The sequence below is a fragment of the Pseudonaja textilis genome, chromosome 10 (assembly GCF_049901715.1).
Source record: "Pseudonaja textilis isolate UNSWEBS1 chromosome 10, rPseTex1.2, whole genome shotgun sequence".
NCBI classification, from domain to species: Eukaryota; Metazoa; Chordata; class Lepidosauria; order Squamata; family Elapidae; genus Pseudonaja; species Pseudonaja textilis.
The window spans coordinates 23,465,114-23,471,761 of record NC_141999.1 but is presented as its reverse complement, the minus strand read 5'-3'; the positions used below and the strand labels follow the sequence as shown (position 1 = coordinate 23,471,761).

The window sequence follows — 6,648 nt, the reverse complement described above, 5'->3', positions numbered from 1 at the left end:
ACACGGATCGATAGTCGGCCGTCATATTATAAGAGGATGGGAAAATAGCAGCCATTTCTTCCCTTGCCAACCCCCCCCACCCCCAGGGAAGCACATTAAGCCTGGTAGCTCACCCCTCCCCAAATAACTCACCCCCTCCCTCTGTCCCCCTCTCCCTAGAGAGCCTGGCCCACCCTCCCTTCCAATGCCTTCCCACCTGCCTCGAACGGCAGAAAATTCAGCTGCAGGCAAAAGTACTAACCAAAGGAGGAAAGAAAAAAAAACGGGGTGCAAAGATCGAGGTTCTTACACCTGGGCCAAAGCTTGCAATAATAATAATAATAATAATAATAATAATAATAATAATGCATAAAATAAATTGAGGGACAAGAATCTAAATCCAAGAATGGGGGAGGAAAGGGGGGAAGGAGGATTCCACCTGGTCCTAATGCCCTGGGAAATTTTTTTTTAAAAAAAATGAAATTTAGACCAAGGATGGAGGGGGTACGGAGGGGAGAGAGGCTGGATCGAAGGTGGGAATTGCTGCAGAAAATGCGGGGCGACTTGGCTGGGAGGAGGAAGGGGGGCAGCAGAGACTGGAAGGTAGATGTGTGTGTGTGTGTGTCTGTGTGTGTAAGGGGGTGTTTTGAGATGCTGGTTCCCGAGTCGAATGCCAGCCTCTTGTTCCTATGGCGGGCGAAGCTGGTTTGGCAAGAGGGTTTTCAAAAAAAACAAACAAAAAACAACCACCCCCAAAAACCCGGGTATCCCTGAAGCTGGCTCGACCAGGAGTTTGCAAAATATACCGGGGTTATCGTTTAAGCCGATATGAAACCAAAGATGGCCCGGGATGAGGGAAGAAGATAGGAGCCGGGGCACCTGGCTTGATGCATTAATTTTTTGATTCAATCCATTTTTTACACAGCAGCCCGGATTTGCACAGGGGGTGGTGTGTGACACGCTGGGCATTTTACGGTTTTTAAAAAATCCAACGTATCATATAACTTATTAAAAAAAAAAAACCACCCTTCCCATCTGCCACGGCAGTGACTACAGGTAGCCCTCGACTTATAACAGTCTGTTTAGTGACTGTTCAAAGTGACAAAGGCACTGAAAAATATGACAGAATAGAATAGAAATAGAGTAGAGTAGAAATCGAATAGAAATAGGAGAATAGAATAGAACAGAATTGAAACAGAATAGAATATAGAATAGAATAGAAATAGGATAGAGAATACAGTAGAGAATAGACTAGAAATAGGACAGAATAGAGAATAGAATAGAGAAATGAATGGAGTGGAGTGGAGTAGAATAGAAATAAAACAATAATAGAATGGAATGGAATAGAATAGAATAGAATAGAATAAGAATAAAACAAGAATGGGATGGAATAGAATAGAGAATAGAATAGAATAGAATAGAATACAATACAATACAATACAATACAATACAATAAAGAGAACAGAATAGAAATAGGACAGAATATAGAATAGAATAGCATAGAATTAAAACAATAATGGAATGGAATGGAATAGAAAATAGAATAGGATAGGATAGGATAGGATAGGATAGGATAGAATAGAATAAGAGAAGAGAATAAGAAGAGAACAGAGAACAGAGAATAGAGAATAGAATAGAGTAGAAATAAGACAATAATAGAATGGAATGGAATAGAATAGAGTAGAATAAGAATGGAATGGAATGGAATGGAATGGAATGGAATAGAATAGAATAGAATAGAATAGAATAGAGAAATGGATAGGATAGGATAGGACAGGATAGAACAGAACAGAATTCTTTATTGTCCAAGTGTGATTAGACAGACACACAATGAATTTGTCTCCGATGCATATGCTCTCAGTGTACATACCACAGGACCACGATCATGTGACCAAACTCCGGGCGCTTGGCAACGGGTTCATCTTTATGACTGTTGCCGTGTATCCCGAGGTCACGTGTGATTCCCTTTGGTGACCTCCTGACAAGCCAAGTCACCGGGTAAACCTGATTCCCTTAGCAACCCGTGTCACCAACTTAGCAACCGTAGTGATTCTCTTAAACAACCGTGGTGAGAAAGGTCACTGAACCAATGTTTCACTTAGCGGCAGCAATTTGGGCTTCAATGGTGGCCGTAAGCCGAAGATTGTGCTGTACACAATCAAGTCAGTCACTTGATCAGTTCTTCTGTCTCCATTCAGGGTCATTGGCCCTGCTGGCTAAACCAGTTTTAGAGCCTTGCACAAAAGCAATCGTACTTCGGGGGAATGATGTTGATAAAGAAGGAACCACCACTGAAGGCCCTGATTTGCAGTGCAAAATTATATATATATATATATATATATATATGTATGTATGTATGTATGTATGTGTATGTGTATGTATATGTATATATATATGTGTGTGTGTATGTGTATATGTGTGTATATATATATATATTTTTTTCTTAAGTTTTCACGGGTACTTACACGTATGGCATTCAGTACCCGAACAAAGCTGAATGCCATATATCTATCTATCTATCTATCTATCTATCTATCTATCTATCTATCTATCTATCTATCTATCTATCTATCTATCTATCTATCTATCTATCTTTGGGATCTATCCATCCATTCATCCATCCATTCATCCATGTACCATTTCCCCGAAAATACAACTTACCCTGAAAGTAAGTCCTAGCTTGATTTTTACATGTGCGCCCAATATAAGCCTTACCCCCAAAATAAGCCCTAATTAAGATCCCACCCAGTCAAGAGTGCATGGGTAAAAATTACAGTAGGGTAGGGATGGGGGCGTGGAGGTGCCCTACTACTTACCTTGGGACAGTTGTATCCAGGCCTGGCACACCCTGACACCTGCCTTGCCATTTCTTCTGCAGCCAGTAAGGCTGCCAAGGCTTTCCTGAAGGCTTATGTAGCGGATAAGAAAGCTCTGGATCGATCCAGAGCTCTGTTATTGGCTGCAGAGGCCTTCAGGAAAGCCTTGCTGGCTACAGAAACAGCAGCTCCTGAAGTAAAAAGGAGGCCAGGGGGCAATGCACACAAGTGAGCTTAGTCAGTGGATGACATACCCCGAAAATAAGACCTGGTGCTAGATAGGTAGGCCCCAAATATATGCAAATATATTTATATATTTGACCCATTAGCCTGTGTATGTGTGTGTGTGTGTGTCACACATACTTACATACAGGCTTTCTCCCTGGCTCCATTTTTGGAAAGGTGCAAATATGGGAGATGTTCTCTATGATGGTACCCATGTCCATCTGAGCCATAGGTGGCAAACCTTTGGACTGGTCATAGGGAGGCAAACCTCTGTATTGCTTCGAAAGAGGTGGGAGGACTTCTTGTGTTGGGATAGGGAGTTGGCACCACCAGGCGATCCTGCCCAAGGCTGCCACTTCTTCCAACCTGCCTTTGGTTATAGCCTCACTTTGGGATCGGTTTCTCTGCTCCCCTTCTGCCGCTGCAAGGCAGTTGAGGGGGTCACAAGAGGAAGTCCAAGGGGGAAGAGGGTTTTTACGACCGTCCTTCCTGCCGTTGTTCAGTGCAGCCCTGCAGTTCTTAAGTTAGCAGACACGGTTGTTAAGAGAAAATGGCTTCCCCCATTAAACTTGGCTGGTCAGAAGGTCTCCAAAGGGGATCACATGACCAGGGGTTGGGATTCTACCGGTTCGGACCGGATGTTAAAGTTACAGCCGGTTCGCCAAACCGGTATTTCAACAAAATGGCTGGCCTTGCCCCTCCCGCCCCTCCTAGGAATCTCCGCGCGGTCCATTTTGCAAGGTCCGCATGGAGGCTCTGGGAAGGGGAAAAACGGGCCTTCTGGAAGTCTGGAAACGGGCCTGTTTCCACCTTCCGGAGAGCCTCCGGAGCCTGCAGGAGGCCATTTTCGCCCTCCCAGAGACCTGGGGAAGCCTCTGGACCTTTGGCAGGGCAAAAAACGGCCTTCCCGTAAGAACCGGAAGTGGCAAAACGGGCTTATTTCCCACTTCCGGTGGTCCTCCAGAGGCCAGGGGAGGCTGTTTTTGCCCTCCCAGAGGCCCCGGGGAGGCTTCTGGACCCTTGGGAGGGTAAAAATGGGTCTCCCCCGGGCTCTGGAGGTCCACTGGAAGCTGGAAACAGGAAGTTCCAGTAGGCCCCGCCAAACATGGCCCCACCCACCCAGCAACCGGGCAGCGAACCGGTTGCTGGGGTTTTTGAATCGCACCCTTTTGAATGCGACCCTGGGACAATGCGACTGTCGTAAAGATGAGCCAAGCGGCTGAATTTGGATCACGGGACCGCGGGGACGTTGCAACGGTCATAAGTGTGAAAAATGGTCACAGGTCACTTTTTTCATTTGCCACGTTCCTTTTTTCAATGTTGTAACTTCCAACGGTCACTAAACAAACCGTTATAAGTTGAGGACCAGATGTATATACGGCGTATGGCATGAGATAAGTTAGAAGCGAGAGAAAAAGAAATTCTATCGGGGTTTCAAGCTCGTTTTTATGACCTGCGCCGATGAAGTAGAGTCCAACTTGCTTGTGGAGTCGAGCTTCCTCTCCTGGCCTACCTTGCAGGGCTGACAGCTTTCCAGACCAACCCTGAGATCAAGAGCAAGGGATAGGATGAGAACTGGCCAGGGATATTTTAGGCACCAGTTAAGGCAATGTGTGCCAACAGTGTGCGGCAGCAGCCAAAAAAGCCAATGCAATCCTAAATTGCAATAACAGAGGGATACAATTGAGATCAACGGAGGTACTACTACCGCTCTATAAAGCCTTAGTAAGACCACACCTAGAGTACTGCATCCAGTTTTGGTCACCCCACTATAAAAAAGATGTTGAGACTCTAGAAAGAGTGCAGAGAACAGCAACAAAGATGATTAGGGGGACTGGAGACTAAAACATACGATGAACGGTTGCAGGAACTGGGCCTGGCTAGTCTAGGGAAGAGAAGGACCAGGGGAGACAGGAGAGCAGCCTTCCAATATTTGAGGGGCTGCCCCAGAGAAGAAGGGGTCAAGCTATTTTCGAAAGCACCCAAAGGCCAAACACAGAATAATAAATGGAAGCTGATCAAGGAGAGATTCAACCTAGAAATAAGGAGAACGAGCAACATGAACAACGGCGGGAAGAAAGCTTGCAAGGGTCACTTAATAACCCTCTCGCTTAACCACTACATTTTGGCCTCAACCGTGGCCATAAGTCATATTTATAGACCGAGAGTCCCTTTGCCACATTACGCCAAAGTTAGGGCCTAACCACAAGACGTAAACCAAAGGAAAAAGATAACGGGATATTATTTTTTTATTACGATTTTTAAAAAAACAACAAAACCTAGCAGCCTCTTTCTTAGAGACAGGAAGTCTCCAAACTTGGCAACTTGAAGACTTGCGGACTTCAACTCCCACAATTGCCCAGCCCAGCATGACTAGCTGAGGAATTCTGGGAGTTGAAGTCCACACGTCTTAAAAAGCTGCCCCGGTTGGAGAGACCTGCATATGTAAGGAGCCCAACTCCTAACACGCACCACAACCTTGCGGAGTAGGCCAGGGCTGAAACGGACCGTCTCAGCGTCTTCTACGGGGCTTCTGGGGCTGAGAGGCTGGGCATCCCTGGTGCCCATGTAGACTCTCCTTTGCCCTGGGCACTCATCAACCTTCCCTTGACCGACTCCTTCGCTTGCTCTCACCCATCGTGCTGGGGCGGTGGGGGGGGGAGAAAGAGAGAGAGAATAAAACCCCACCCTCTGCAGATGTACAGCTCTCTCGGCCAATGACAAATCCCAACAGTCCCAGGTATGCTGGGAAAAGCCCTCCAAGCTGCCCCCTCCCCTTTACTCATTCTTTTGGGGGGGGCCAAGATGCCGTCTTCGCCCATTGAGCCCAGCCAGGGAAGAAGTCTGGAGAAGGGGCTTATCAGAAATGGGCCGAGGCCAGGAAGGAGTGGCCCTCAACCACTCACCCTCACCCCACCCTGGCCAGGCCTTTCTTGAGGGGGAGGCTTTGGAGCCCAGCTGCCCGCCCGCCACCCCAAATCCAGCAGAGGAAGGCCAAAGGGCAGCCAACAAGCCATGGCCAATGGGGGGAGGGCCCCGACCACAGGAAGAGGGGCTTCTCCGCTCGCGCTGGAAAGCCATACCTGAAGATGGGGGAGCCCTCCACACTCCCATACCCACCGGGACCCCCTTACTGGAAAGAAAGGCAAGGAGGTTGGAACACCCCCAGATAGAGACCGGAGCCCCGTCCTGCAAAGCCCTAACAAGAGGATGGACCAAGGTGAGATCCTTCCCCCGCCTCCCCTGCTGGAAAGCCACGCGGGGCCATCCTAAGCGGTCCAAGGAACCGGGGACCCAAACCGGCAGAGACCTCGCGCCCGTCTCCATCCCTTGTGGGGCATGGATCACGCGCGGCCCAGCCTCCTGCCCAGAGTCCACCCTGGCTGGACCGGCACCGAGCTCGTCTCACCTGTGGAATTCGCTACCCAAAGCGGCGGCCCCGACCAAACGGCGCCCGCCCCTGCTCCGCCGGCTTTAAGCCTTTCCCGGGGCGCGATGCTGCAGCATGGAGTTAAGCGAGGGTGCCCGCTCCGCCTCCGCCTCCTTCTCTTCCTCCTCCTCCTCTTCTTCTTCCTCCTCCTCCTCCTCTTCTTCCTCCTCCTTCTCTTCCTCCTCCTCCTCTCTTCTT

The 6,648-nt window shown here is 48.3% G+C and overlaps 1 protein-coding gene across 1 annotated transcript in view; it reads right to left on the bottom strand.

The window, feature by feature from the left end:
* The window catches only part of SPRED3 (sprouty related EVH1 domain containing 3), a 27,979-nt gene extending 21,344 nt beyond the window's left edge, over positions 1-6,635 (bottom strand). The window contains exon 1 of the mRNA XM_087939276.1: positions 6,430-6,635. The gene's annotated coding sequence lies outside the window, so the exon portion shown is untranslated. The remainder of the gene's footprint in view (positions 1-6,429) is intronic.
* Positions 6,636-6,648: the final 13 nt, after the last annotated feature.